The sequence below is a fragment of the Dama dama genome, chromosome 20, assembly GCF_033118175.1.
Source record: "Dama dama isolate Ldn47 chromosome 20, ASM3311817v1, whole genome shotgun sequence".
Lineage (NCBI taxonomy): Eukaryota > Metazoa > Chordata > Mammalia > Artiodactyla > Cervidae > Dama > Dama dama.
The window spans coordinates 101,150,402-101,165,883 of record NC_083700.1 but is presented as its reverse complement, the minus strand read 5'-3'; the positions used below and the strand labels follow the sequence as shown (position 1 = coordinate 101,165,883).

Here is a 15,482-nt window from a genome sequence, read left to right as displayed (position 1 = left end):
GTAGGGAGACAACCACATGAAGAAGTCTTTGACAAGCTGTTGGCTGAGGGCTCTAACATGAGACCAGAAGAGGTTGTACAGAGGTGGCCTTTTACACTTGTGTTTGGCTCAGTAGACAGTCATGTCTTGAGAGCAACCTCAGCCTTTCTTCATGACTCAGGGCCATCAGCATAATCAGTTTCTAGACCATCATCACAGGTGTGGGTGGCAGGGGACAGTGACTGAGTTGGCATGGGTGCTGGGTGCCCATGACCTTGCATTTTTCAGAGGAACCATGATGTCAACTGTGTCACCCTCTGCCAAGTAAGCCAGCCTCAGAGTGTGCAGTGCCATGGCTTTTGGATTTTACAGTCCTCCTCCACTCTCGTCTCTCAGGCTTCTTGGACATCCCTTTGTTTGTTTCTGGATTAGGGAGTACCTGGAAATTTCAGGGGAGGAAGATTCCAGGCTTCTAAGGACTGAAAAAGTATGTCTGAGCAGTTTGGCTTGCTTTAATTAATTGATTATTTTCCCTCCCTGGTCCTGCCAGCCTTGTTTCTTTTCTTTTTTTTTTTTTCAGCCTTCCTCATCCTCCCAGATGTTTATAAACCCTTCTTCCCTCAGTCTACTTCTTTGTTCCTTTCTCACTCTTGAGTTTTCCTGCTATAAGTTCTCCCCAGAGAGGGAGATCCCCATCATCCAACCCCTGGATCATCCCATGTTGCTTAAACTCTGACAAGTCCTGAAACTTAGCCCTGTGGGAAGGGCTTAAGCTTTGAGTCAGTTGGATATGGATCAACACCTGGCTTCTCCACCTGGTAGCTGAGTATCTTTGGGCGGGTCTCTGAGCCTCAGTATCCTTAAGAACAATATGGTTCTCCACCATATTGTTTGCTGGGGAGTTAAAATTTAGTGTTGATTCATTTTGTTATTGAGTCTCAAATGCTATGCCAGTAAATTTTAAGCAATGAGAAAACTGAAATTGAACTTTTAGCACTAGATCTCAAGGCTCTTGCTGACCACCCTATATACTATCACAACCCCACAGCTCCCCAGTTCCCTTCCCCATCTTCCCTAGGGCTCTTATCTCATATGGCAGGCTGTACATCAGACTCATTTTCTTCCTGGTGTTGTCAGGTTCTCTCCCTAGAATGTAAGCTGCATGAGGGCAGGGAGCTTGTTTCCAGCTGCATCCTCAGCACCTCGGACAGTTCCCTGTGTCACAGCCATTCAGTAAGCATTTATTGGTGACTAAATAAATGGGTGTCATGGGGCTATCTGAAAAGTCAGTGAGATAATGCCTGGTACAATGCCTGGCATACAGTGGGTGCTCATGACAACTCCTTCCCTCTTTTCATCCCACTGCCTTTCCCCACCTGTTTGGCAGTGAGGACCCATGTTATGGCTTCTCCTTCCGGGGAATGCCCTTGCCTGGGCAGTGCCTGTTGCTTCTTTCTTCCCAAGTGTCTTTCTGAACCTGCATTGATCCATGGGAGCTGAGATGCACCTCCTGGACTGGTGACAGTTCGCTTCTACACTTACCGCTAGTGGGGCGTGGCCACAGCTGCACCCGTGCCTCAGCTTCCCATGTGGCCTCCTGTGATGAGTCCCTCAGCCAGATCAAGGAGACCCTAGGATCTGAGCAATCTTGACCAGGACATGCGTGGTCTATACTCACTACTGCAGCCCCATCAGAAAAATACCATCTGTAGACCAGCACCTGGCAGGTCCAGAGTTTGTGTGGTAGTTCCAAACCAGGGATTTTTTTTTTTTTTTTTGCTCCAGACATCAGAAAATCTGATAATGTCTGGAGACATTTTTGATTTTCATAACTGAAATTTGCTGCTGGTATCTAGTGGGTAGAGGCCAGGGATGCTGCTAAACATCTTATAATGCATTGGACATCCCCCACACCAAAGACTTATCTTGCCCAGCATGTCAATAGTGCAAGGCTGGGAAACTGTGGGCAGTGGCAATTTAAAAAACAAGACTTGACATTCATTGAGCACATACTGTGTGTGAGGGACTGTGCTAAGCACTTTACATGCACTTTCTCATTTACACTCACCACCATCAGGTCAGACAGGCTCGGTGGTTTCCTGTTGCACAGACGAGGAAACAGAGACACCTAAGGTGAAGTCACTTGCACAGCAATTCCCAGCTACTGAATGGTGCAGCCAGGATTTGAACTGGTCATGCTCTTAAGTGCCAACTTGGGCATACCTGGAGCATTTGTGTCTTGGTGCTCCCAACTCCTTCTCCATTGTATTGGCTCAGAATAGGGTGGGGCAAGACATTTACTCTGGTTTTCCTGCCCAGAACTCCATCCTCTGAAGTCCTGCCAGATCTGCTTAATTGACTCTGAGGAATCTCCATACACCTTCAGCCTTGCTGGGGCCATGTCAGGATGAACAGTCTCTTGGAATTTTTATGGAGCTCCCATCTGCTGACTTTGGGTTACCTGTGGTTTCCCTCCTGCTGCCAAGTTTTTCCCTCAACCAACCCCCCAGATATAAAAGGCTCCCCCAAATCATTCTGACAATGGACACTCTGTACCAACCCACCCACCAGCTTTAATTGTGGCTCAGCTTTTACAGCTGGCTGAGATCCCAGCCTCGGTCCTACTCAGCTCCAGATCCCACCTCCTCCACACCAGCCATCTGGGGTCGATGATGGCTCTCATTCAAGCCCCTCGACCTCTGGCCTGACACCCACACGATATTAAGTGCTTCATCAGGGCATCCTTATATACTCTGATCCCTCTCCTTTTTAAGCTCCTTCCTCTAGACTCAATTTCCTTCCAGATTTTATGCTCAGCTCCACAAAGTTCTACTGAGCCTTCACTAGGAAGGAAGCTGTGTGCTGAGTGTTGAAGACACACACAGACAAAGCAGACATATCCAACCCCCACCCCATGAACACACACAAGAGGCAACAAAGGGACTAGGGAACTGTGAGTCCTTCCCTGCCCTCCTAGAGGGATGGGCACAGAGAGCAGTGTGGGTCTGTACATAGTACAGGCTTCCCAGAGCGGGGACACTTTACATTTGTCCCCCAAACTGTGAAGAATTGCGGGGAGGGGTGGACCTACTAGTTCTGATATTGCAGAATTCCGTTCCAGGCGCTGTTTCCCTGTCTTTTGTCCAGTGAGCCTGGCTGTCCCTAGACTCGGCCTCAGGACCTGTGGCATCTCAGCCAGTGTTGTCTGCTGACCTTCCCAGAACTGAAGGAATCTCCCTTTCAAATACTGCTTCACTGGCTCCCCTCTCCCTTCCTTCATGCAGCCGACACATCTTCACTGAGAGCCTGGTGTGTGTCAGGAACCCAAGAACAGCCAGGATCACAGATTCCCTGAGCTGGTAAGAATTTTGTTCATCCAGTCTCAATTTTCCCAACCTTAGTGAAATCTCTTTTCACTAAATTATGTTTGTCAGGCAATAAGCAGGAAGCTTCAGACTGAGTTTGCTCAGGATTCATTATTACTTCTTCTTAGCTCAACATATGTTCTTGAATTTCCTCACGAGGGTAAGTCAAGTAGAAAATAGCAAACGCCGCTCCACTTATTCTCACTTTGAAGACAGAGACACTGAGGTCAAAAGACTAAAACAACCTGCCCACTAGGCCCGACTCTGAGCCACGCATCTCTCTGTCCTCTCACACTGATTTTGTCTCATGTAAATTTCCCACGGAGACCAACTGGGCAATGCTACCAATCTGTACATTGGCAGAATCATAAAACATGGGTGCTGGAATTAATCTTCACAGTCAAATCATCTGTCTTCTTTGATGCACAGACCCTTGTTAATCCAGCTTCCCTTCTTGTGAAGTGGAAAATCCTCTTCTCGGGGATGAGAGGAACTCCTCTGGGGGGTCAGGAGGAAACCCACCAGTTCAGAAGAAGGAACTGTCTCTGTCTCATCTCAGACAAAGAGCTGCTGCTTCTGGTCATCAGACAGGAAGCTGGGTGGGGGTGGCGGGTTCTGTTTACGCCATTACAAACACAACTGAGACAGTTCACTGGAAGTCTAAAACCTCTCCTATTGGCTTTGCTGGGCCTGAGCAAAGAGGTTACAGGGAAACTTGATCTCTGAGCGCAGGGCTTTTCCTTAGGGCTATGGGCCAGTGTCATGGCCAGGTGTCCACCAGATCTCCCCTAAAGACTCTTTGTTCTGGCTCTTACATGAAGAGCAGTCTCGTGATGTTAGGAAGTCCCGTTGACCTCATGTCCATTCTGCTGAAGCACTTGGCCAGGGTGTTGCAATGCCAGCCCTTTCTGATTAGCACCTCTCAGCACCATGACCCCAAGAGTCCAAATAACACAGCAAGCGGTTCCCTTTTGTAGCAAGAATCATTTCTTCTACTTGATATTCAGAGACCTCAGGCCCTGAAACAATGAAGTATCCAAAGCTGACCAGATGTCTCAGCTTTTGCACTTGTTAAGTGTAGTCCACTCTCCAAAGCATGTCACATCCATCAGTCCAACTGGTCAACCCTAGGAGGGACAGTGACTCAGGGTTACTGTTAAATTGGGCAAGGGAGTATGCAGCATACAATTAAGAAGCAACTTCATTTTTATCTCCCACTGTCCTATCAAACCTGTCCTGAAGAGCTGGTTATTCTTTGACCTTTGAAAGAAATCTAGAGCATATTCCACGATTTTTCTGGTCACTCTTGGGTAATTAAAAGTTTCTAGGGGGATTTTCTTCATGTTCCAGTGGTTAGGAATCTGCCCTGCAACGCAGGGGACATGGATTCGATCCCTGACCGGGGAACTGAGATCCTACATGCTGTGGAGCAAATGGGCCCCAGGACCACAACTGCTGAAGCCCACGTGCGACAACTAGAGAGTCTATGCATCACAATGAAAGATCCCACATGCCACAACTAAGACCCGACAAAGCCAAATAAATAAATAAATAATAAATATATTTTTTAAAAAGTTTCTAGGAACCAGGATTCCTTGGAGAAATGTCTGATGCTAGGGCTGGGGTACAGAAAATACAAGTTGAGCCTGCAACATTTTGTAGTGCCAGAAAGTAAGAAAGTGATTTTTAAAAGAAAAAAAAAAGGAAGAGGAAGAAAGGAAGGATTGGAGGCATGTCAGAAGGACAGAGGAGCCAATGTGAAAAAGCTTCCAATGACCAAAGCTAGAAAAATATGAATAACAAAACAAATAATGATAGTATTGTATTAAAACTAAAAAAAATATATATATATCCAGGAGCCCATGCTAATATAAATAACTTACTGAGTAAACAAATAGAAGGGCTATCTCTTTTTTACAAAAGGATTCCAAATAACAAATGAACAAATGAGAAAAATAAAAATCACTGTTAGACACCACAGTAATAATTGCTGCAGGCAAGATCTACCTTATGAATGCTAAAACTGGTAGGTAAAACTCAAAGGAGAAGCAGGACATTGGCATAGCCTCAAAGAATCTCCCCCCAATTATTTTTAAATTACTGTGGTGACTTTAAAAGAGGTCCACAGATTCTTTGATATTCCTCCTTCCTTTAAGCTGGGGCTTAAATCCCCTCTCCTTGAGTTTGAGCTGGATTCAGGGACTTGCTTCTCATCAAGGGAGTACGGAAAGCAAAAGGTAAGTTTACAGTGGAGAAAGCTGTCAGACACCACCTTAGCCAAGGGACTGAGGTTAACAAGCAATAAGCTATGTTGCTGTCATGTACCCCCAATATGATGCAATGAGAAGTGGGCATTCCCCCCATATGGTATTTCCCCAAAAATCCATAACCACAGTCGAATCATGAGAAAATCTTAGACAAACCCAAATTGAGGAAATTCAACAGTATACCAGATCAGTACTAATGTTCAAAAGTGTCAAGGTCATGAAAGGCAAGAAAAGCTTGAGATATTGTCTAGAAAAGGTTGAGAATGGAGGAAACTGAAGGAGACACAATGACAAAACGCAATATGGGTCCTGGACGGGATCTTTGATCAGAAAAAGGACTTTTGTGAAAACTGGAGAAATCAAGATATACTCTGTAGTTTAGTTAATGGTGTTGCACCAATGCTAGTCTTGCAGGTTTGACAAACATACTACAGTTATGTAACATACTAACATCAGAGGTGTTGGGTGAAGAGTGTGCTGAAACTCTCCAGACCATGCATTTGCAATGGAAGGAGTGCTCTCAAAGAGTGAAAACTGGTTGTTGTACAGAAAAAAACCTTAGCTATTACCACGGTTGGTGGCCCTCTAAAAGGCACAGCACATACATAGATACACAACACACCTGTGGTATTAAAATTTCATGAGGGAACAATTACAGAAATGAAGATCTACAAAGGCTCCTGGGGTGGGGTAGGGTGATAATGAAGAAAGAGGTTGAATCTTAAAAGCTCTCATCACAAGAAAAAAAATTGTAACTATGTACAGTGATGGATGCTAACTAGACTTATGGTGGTGATCCTTTCACAAGATATGCACAAGTATTGAACCATTATGTTGTATACCTGAAACTAACATAATGCTATGTGTCCATTGTACCTCAATTCAAAATCTTTTTAAAAAAGGAAAAGAAGGTTGATAAATTCTACTCTAGAGGTACTATCTTTGCAACTCTTCTGTAAATATAGAGTATTTCAAAATATTTTTTAAATGTTACTAATAGTATGTCTGCGAGGTCCTTACCACGATAGATAGATAGATCATCTATCTAGCCTCTGGTCACTTGTACACATAAAACAGTTTCAATTAGGTAATTAATAAAGCCAATAATAATAAAAATAAATAATTTTTAACCAAATTGGAGCTTCTCCTCTCCCCAGTTCAGGCCTGCTTCAAGATAGCCACGGGTGATGGGCAAGCCATTTGGCTGTCATCTGCTTTCCTCTTTGCCCAGTGTGTCTATCTTCCCTCCTTGCTGGGTGTCTCTGGCCCCTTCTTGGTTTGGGTGGGGGTCGGTAGACAAGGTAAGTGGAGGAAAGGTTGTTTGCCCCATGCTCTTAGGCGCTGATGGTGCCTTTCTCTGGGCTTACAGTGTTAGTCACTAAGTTGTGTCTGACTCTTTGCGACCCCATGGACTGTAGCCGGCCAGGTTCCTCTGTCCACAGGATTTTCCAGGCAACAGTACTGGAGTGGGTTGCCCTTTCCTTCTCCAGGGGATCTTCCCAACTCAGAGATCAAACCCTGGCCTCTCACATTGCAGGCAGACGCTTTACCATCTGAGCTTCTAGGCTTGGCAGATATTTAAGCTGACTCTTCCTCTCGTGGGCTGATTTAGATCCTTCAGAGACCCCCATGTGTTTCCTGCAGCCCCCCTGCTATGAGTGATGCCATGTGTGACCACCTGGTTCTCCATGCTCACTCCTCCAGGCCACATTCTTGGGATCTGGCTTGTGCCTTCTTTGTCTGCCAATATCTAGCCACACCTGGAACACTTAATCCTAGTTGCAAAATGGCATCCTCCTTCTTCTAATTATAAGGGCAGTCCTACTGACAGGAGAGGAAAGACTGGAGGAAACAGAGCCTTTCTGACTGTCATGGTCCAACCATGGCACCCCTTACTCCCTTACAATAGGACAGTTGTAACGTGTCCTATTTCCATGTTAGCAAAGCCAGCTAAAGGGGGTTTCTGTTATCTGCAGTCAAACATATCACTGTTCTCAAAGCCAGTCTTACTCTGTACAGAAGACATAAAAAGGAAAAGAAGAAAAGAAAAGAAAAAGGAAGATGGTAGCCATCAGGAGCAAAAGATATCAGAAATGACAGAGACCAATGGGGATGGTTTCAGCAAACTAGAACAGAGCTCACTGCAACAGAGAATAAAAACAGGATTTCTTTGTGTGCTTACTACATCCAAGGAGCTGTTCTTAACACTTTATAAGCACCGCTCATTTGTCCCATAAATGGACGCATTTTATGGTGTTTATAGGAACATGGGTTCACAGAAACAGTGAAGTGGTAGATTCGGGACCCAGATTCAAGTCATGGTCTAATCAGGTTTAGGTGCAGATTCAGACACCTACTGGTGATCCAGATGCTGTGCCAGGCACATCACTCACACCACCCCAGTCATCCTTATGCCAGCTGTGTCAGGGAGAGATTGTTTCCTATATTCCAGAGAAACTGGGCACATAAGGGTTAAGTAATCTGCCAAGTAACTGGTAGAGTTAAGCTTAGAGCGCAGATCTTGTGATTCCTAGTTTAATACTCTTTCTGCATGGCAACCCTGCCTTGCTTCATCTGCAGGAATGTGGAAGAAACATCACACAGGGCTGACATGCAGCTGAGGTGCACTGAAATGGCTGTGCCAGTTGCTAAAATGCTGACATCCCTCTGCACCAGTTGGTAACCAACCTTGCTCTGAGCATCCCTCAAATGCCACCCCATCTCTTTTTGCCAAGACATATCCCACAATCCAGATTCTAAAGAGTGAAGGGGGGTCTCTGGGATGCTGCTCTGGTGCCATGGCCTGTATCAGCCTTGGCTAATTGTTTCTTTGATGCTCCTTTCTGTCCTAAATACTTCTGTGGTCAATACCTCTGATGTGCAGAGATGAGAAAGCTAAGGCCAGAGAAGGCTGCCTGGCTAGTTAAGAGTTGAGCCGAGCCTAAGCCTAAATCCTTGGACTCCTGGTCAAGTTCTTTCTGTGTTATATGGCCTTTAGTCACTCAACTAGAAAATTTTACACTATGTAGAGTTAAATTTTTTCAAAAAATAGATTAAATTAGAAAATGCCACAGATTATGGATGAGTCTTTTTGAAAGAGACTTGTTAGTTAATAAATTCAGTGCTATTGGCAAAGCTTCATTAGGTCTGAGACTTAATTGAAAGATCAAGAACATATTACATACACAAGCAACAGTAGAAGATGCAACTAATATTCCCCACAATGCACTCCCTCCAGGTTTTACATCTCTGCCCATTGCCACGTGACCTGCCTGAGTGTTCTAGAAACATACGTTTCTGCCTCATTGGCTTGGTCCTGTGACATGACTTGTCACCGAGATGACTGGGAATGTGACGTTTTCTGGGACTAAGCAGAAGCTTTTCGAATGAGCAGGCCTCTCTGCCCTCTGCAGCAGGAAAACAGGATGTCTCAGGTTCTGCTGTTCCTTCAACCCAGGTCCCAGGATACAAAGATAGGCCCTGCAGGGCCTCAGGGCCCAGGGGTGCCACAGTCTTCATGTAAAGGGAACAAGAAATGAATGTTTATTTTTGTAGGTCAATATATTGGGATGCTTGTCACTGCAGTATAAACTGACTGATACACTGGGAGAAAAAATGCTTTGAAAATTTTAAGAATAAAAATGAATTGAGTCTTAGATTTTAAAGGTCTGTTACTTCCAGTTAAACACCATTTCTGAGAAAGAATTCAGGCACATAATGGACACTTACTTAGCAGCTATTTGGATTTTCCTGAAATATTTTTACATAAAGTTTTCAAAAAGTCTTATAATCGATAAACCATGGACTGTATATATTATGGACTCCAGAGTTTCTGGGTAGATTATTCAGAAATAGGGGGTAAAAAACACTTTTTGCCTAATAAAAGGAATGATTCAATTCAGAGAATGATAAAAGAATATATTTTAGAGATGGGATCTTAGGAGCACTGCATCCAACTCAGATCATGTGTGAATTTTCCCATAGTTAAGTTTCACAATTACTTATTTTTGGTAAATAGAATAACTAAAGCACATTCTGTTTTCAGGTGTTGAAGCATGAAAACTTTGAAACACTCACTCACTGTTTTTCTCTCTCTCTATCCATCCACCCACCCAGTCAGCTAGCCAGCCAGCCAACCATAGTGTTCTTAATACAAGACAAACATCAAACCCCTCTCCTTTTAGTTGTCATTGTGGGAGAAGAAATTTCTGTGGAGCATATAAACCTGAGTTAAGACAGGTTGCCATATGAGGAGCTTTAGACATTATATTGTTCTTTCAGGCAGAGTTGTTGGCTTCAGAATCTAAGTTACCAAAAACTGGCACTCTTTCAGATCACTTGAGGACTCCAAGGGAATGAAGGGAACAATTTTGATACCTGAGCTTCCAACATGGACATTTCACGATTTCATGGATCCGCAGTGTGGCAAAATAAGCCACATTGCTCCTGACGTCAAACCACCAGAAGGACCAGCAGGTTACTCTACAAATAACCTGACATCCCCAGACTCTGCCTGCCTGGTTTTGGAGAGCTCCTGGAACTGTCCCAGGAGTTACGTGGGGACACAGTTACATGTATCCCATGTGTCCTGCGCCCAGTGCCAAGTGTTCATTGTCAGTGATGAACAGATCACAGAGGATGTGGTGCAAGGGGAAATCTACATGTTTAGGCTTCTTGCAGTTGCAGTAACAATGATAAAGGGATGAGCCCCTTGGCATTTAAACAGAGTCTTCAGTCAGAATGTGGACAAAAGGAAAGAGGCTGCCCAATCAGGCTCTGCCCACATGGTTCACAAAAGAACAATCTAATGGACTCTAGAGTTTTCTAAGGACAAGAACTGTCCTGTCATTGATGCTGGGGACCCAGAACACCTGCCACATGTCCATGGAGAAAAGGTCAGAGCCTTGAGAGGTGATGAGTTCAGGTGCGCGGACATTTCCTGAGCAGGCCCTTTGTGCTGGGCCACACTGGGCTGTGTCCCCACTTGAGCCGGAGTTGAGGGCCATGGGTGTGCCCACGTCGGTGTGTGAGCACACGCTGGGGGACCAGCCAGGCTGATCTGGACCAGAGGTAGTCCCCTACCACTGCTGGCCCTGGGGGACCGGGGCCCGGCTTTGAGTCTTTCTGCCTGTGTGTTTCTGAAAGGTGACCTGTCCTTAGCAGCTGAAGAGATGAGGGTGCAGGTGAGGCTGTGACCGTCATCCAGGTTGGTGCTGGCTTTTCGGTGGCCTTGTCACTTCGCCCAGATTCCATCGCTTCAAGACAGCCTCTAGGGTTGGGGCATGAGGATGTCATCTGCTTGCATTAGGAAGGTATTTCCGTCTCCATTTCTGACTCTTGTTCATTCAGAGACCATCAGGCACTCACTCTGCCGTCTTTCTGGAAAGCCCCCTAGCTGCTTCACATAATTAGGGAGTGCATGCTATTTGTTCCCCTCTTTCTTTCTTAACCAGAAACCTTATTGTGTGTGGCACATACATGAGGGGGCAGATGTGGAACTAAGTCCTTCTCTGAGCTCCAGGGCAGCTCTGGGAGGACACCCAGGGGGCAGAAGGAAGGCCACCCAAGGCCACACGACATTGAGCTGCAGCACAAGGACCAAAGCTGGGGACTCAGACTCCTGGTTCGGGTTCTCTGCCCTGCAGCCACCCCTGAGCCCGCTGGAGGGCTGTGGGAGTGAAGAGGCCCTGACTCAGGCTGGGCAGTCCGGGCTGCTGGTCGCCTGCCAGTCTCGGTGCAAGAGCTGAGCTGGGCTCTCCCGGTGGCTCTCCTTGGCCGGCGAGCAGGAAGCTCTGAATCCTGGGCTGCAGCCCAGAAGGAAAGGAAAGGGGCTTCTCTATGTTTCTGATAGTCCCCATGACCTTCCAGGAACAAAGCGGGGCCTCACACTGCCTCCTGCCACCAGCCTCCGCCCAGCTGTTCTGGCCACGCAGCTCCATCTCTGTGGCCTGTCTGCAGGAACACTGGGTGTTTGTCTGCTTGCAGAATCGCGGCTGTGTGCCCAGGACTCTCTCCGGCCCCTCACCCCCGGCTCCAGGCCCAGTGGGACGGGCCAACAAAGCCACAAGCCTGCTTGTTAATCCCCGAACCCATCACCAAGGGAAGCCGGATCCCTGGTCCCTGATAGTTCACTATTAATATTATGTAGCCGAACATTCCACTGGGGATTGATCGAGTAAGCTCAAATGACAGGTCACCACTCAAATGTGTGCACTTTCTGGACATGCAGGGGAAAGAGCTTTGGGCTAGAGGTCAATGTAGGTCACTTATAGACCTCACCAAGTTCAATGTCATTATCCTCCAAATGGGAGCAGTAGCTCATCACAAGAGTTAATGTCTGCTGAGGACCCCTCCATGTCAGACATTGTACTACACACCACGTGCATCTTCCCTCACCCTCTGTGAAAAACCCAGAGATGCTGGGCATGGGTAGAAGGTGGCCCCACAAAAGCAGTGGACACCAGGGTTACTGACAGCCTCATTGAGGACCACGTCACCATTCAACAACCCATTCATTTGACAGGTTCCAGAGCAGCCACTGCATGTCAGTCACTGTACACAGCCCACAGAATCCCTATCCCCCTAAAGCTTATATTCTAGAACATTCAGCAAAGGCTCAGAGATGGCAGGTGATGCTGTCAGTCAGGCAGTGACACAAAAGATGACTTTTCCCTCATCTTCCATAACTAGTACAGTAGAGGAACCGAGCCAAGGGGGTGCTTGTCATTCCCTGGAGTTTGAGCGGACTGGGGCTGTTCCGCCCCATAGTGACCAGAGCTCCCCTTGATTGGCCATTCTCAGCCTACAAGAGAGGAAAACACACTTCCCTTTGGTACTGTTCCAGATATGCAGTGAGGCACAGGCGGCCTTGCAGGCCCTGTGGGGGGTCCCAGATGCCCACCACCCAGCCTCTTGAGCTCACACTGGCCTGGCTGCTGAGGGTCACTGGTGAAAGCACCTGAAGTGACAGTGTAGCTGAGCCCCCCTGATCCCCAGGTATGGGCTCAGCCTTGCTCCGGGCTCAGGAATCTAACCACATTGCTAGGGGTGAGGCAGGTCAGCTGACAACAGGTCCTGCTCTGACACTCGATCTCAGTTCTAGGGACTTGTCTCATTCACTCATTCATTCGTTCACTCGTACAAGAAATATTGCCCAATTTACTGTACAGCAGAGGGAACTATATTCAATATCTTGTGATAAACTATAATGGAAAAGAATCTGAAAGAAAGAATATAGAGATATACATATGTAGTTTGCCGTACACTTGAAACTAACACAATATTGTAAATCAGGGCCAGAGGTCAAGGCAGGACCTCATTTCCTACATGGGAAGAAGCCTGGCAAATGGCTCTTTTTTCAAAAAAAAGAAAAGAAATATTGCCTGAGCAGGAATAGGAGCTGGGCATTACCCTAGAGACTGGGCATACCCTAGGGGGCAAAATTAGGTCCCTTGCCTTAGAGAGTTTATATTCTAGTGAAAGAGACAAATGAATAAATGTCAACAGGTGGTAAGCGGTGAGAAGACAAATACAACAGGAAAGGGGATGGAACGTGATGGAAGCCCCATGTTAGTGTGATAAGAAAGACCTCTTGGAGAAGGAGACTCCTGAGAAGACACAGAAAGGGTGAGGGGGAGCAGGCCAGGTGTGTGTCTGGGGGAAGAGCATCACAGGAAGAAGGAACAGGACATGCACATGGCCCAAGGCAGAAGGGTGCTTGGTCTATCGAGGAATACGCTCATATTGACAGCTAAGCCCGTCAACTCCCACCTGCGTCCCTGTGCCTGGGCCACTGCGCCCTGCTTCAGACTCTCCGACACGAGACGATGCCCACCTGCCAGGGTCACTCTGGTCACAGCCCTGACCCTGCTGCCTGGCTGGCCTTCCTCCCACCCCCACCGGCTGGGATCTTCCCAAAGGGCATCGGTCGCCCAGATGCATCTGACTCTTCCCCACATCCCCATGTCCTCCTAGTGCCAAGGAGAGGGGCTTGCTGGCTTTGGAGTCAGACTGCTTGGATTCAAATTTTAGCTCCACTATTTCCTATCTGGGAAGCCTGGGCAAATAGCTCTTTGTGACTTGGTGTCTTTTACTGGGAAATGGAGATACAATGGTATCTATCACAGGGGCTGCTGTGACAGCAAATGAATTACACGTGCAAAGAGCACATGGAGTAATGCTCAGCAAGTATTAGTGGAAAATTACTAACGTAAGGAAGTCTTTTCTCCTACTTTCTCCTCTACTTGCTGCATGGAGAGGAAATGAAAATGGCCCAGGTTTGGGGTCAGACAGACGTAGGTCTGAGCCCCTGCTGGTGCTCTTGGGCAAATGACACAACCCCTCTGAATCTTTTTCCTCATCTTAATATGGAGATAATGGTCTTGAAAAAGAGTAAGTGAAATGACATAGTAGGCCCAGAGACACACTCAGGACAGTTTCCTGATGGAGAACCAGCCTGACTCTGGAGCCAGTGATGAGGTTTCAGAACCATCAGGACAGAGAGAACCAGACTGCAGAAACAAAAAGAGAAGCAGCAGCTGTGAATCTCGACGGAGGGGCCCAAGGAGACAGCAACCAGCTCACACTGTGTGGAGAGGCTCCCCAGAGCGGCAGAGAGAGCCGGGCCAGTCAAAGGACCTGGGGTGACGGGGAGGTGGATGAGGCCGGGCCAGGTCACCGTCTGCCAAGTGGAGGCATGTGCCAAAAGGACCAGGTGCCAAAGGCCAATGCCAAGGGGGAGCGGCGGCCACTAGGAATCCCAGGAAACAGTCAGGGCACCTACAGAGGGACCCAGACAAGCCACAACTTAGCCAGGTAAGAGTCAAACCAGGTGAGGGCCAGGGGGCCAGGGCAGATCTGAGACTGACTCTGGGGCTTGACTTCTGTGTCTTTCTAAAAGTAGCCAAATCAGGGGTCAATATAATAGTCTAACAGTCTGTATCAAAGCGTGTTCCTTTGATACCCCTGCAGGAAGTGCTGGAGGAAATATGGAGATCTTCCTCCCACCCAAAATCAAACCAGAGCAGAGAGCAGGAGCAGATGCAGAGAGGAGCTGGATTCCTTTATGGGAAAAGAATCTGAAAAAGAATGAATATAAGTGAATATATACCTGACTCCGTTCCTTGGAGGAACTCAGCAATAAAGAATCCACCTGCCAATTCAGGAGAAATGAGTTGGATCCCTGGGTCAGGAAGATCTTCTGGAGAAGCAAATGGCAACCCACTCCAGTATTCTTGCCTGGGAAATCCCATGGACAGAAGAGCCTGGCGGGCTACAGTCCATGGGGTCACAAAGAGTCAGGCATGACTTAGCGACTCAACAACAACTGAATCACTATGTTGTATAGAGGAGGAAAGGGAGGAGAAGGGGATGACAGAAGACGAGATGGTTGAACAGCATCACTGACTCAATGGACATGAGTTTGAGCAAGCTCTGGGATATGGTGAAGGACAGGGAAGCTTGGCGTGCTGCAGTCCATGTGGTTGCAAAGGGTCGGACATAACTGAACAACTGAACAACAGCAATGCTGTATCCCTGAAGCTAACACATTGTAAATCATCTGTGCTATGCTTAGTCGCTCAGTCGTGTCTGACTCTGCGACCCCATGGACTGTAGCACGTCAGGCTCCTCTGTCCATGGGGATTCACCAGGCAAGAATACTGGAGTGAGTTACCATGCCCTCCTCTGGTGTAAATCAGCTATACTCCAATAAAACTTTAAAATAAACAAAAATAATAATAATAAAAAGAAAGGAGCTGGAGGAGCCACTTGACCCCAGAGAGATCAACCTGATCCTGTTGGGTCCCTGGGGTCTGAACAGCCTGAATCAGCAACCACAGTGCCAGAACACATACTGAGGGCTTCCCATGAG

General features: G+C 47.0%; 1 protein-coding gene across 1 annotated transcript in view; it reads right to left on the bottom strand.

Moving 5' to 3' along the window:
• The window catches only part of HIVEP3 (HIVEP zinc finger 3), a 533,741-nt gene that overhangs the window by 243,315 nt on the left and 274,944 nt on the right, over window positions 1–15,482 (bottom strand). The window lies entirely within an intron of this gene.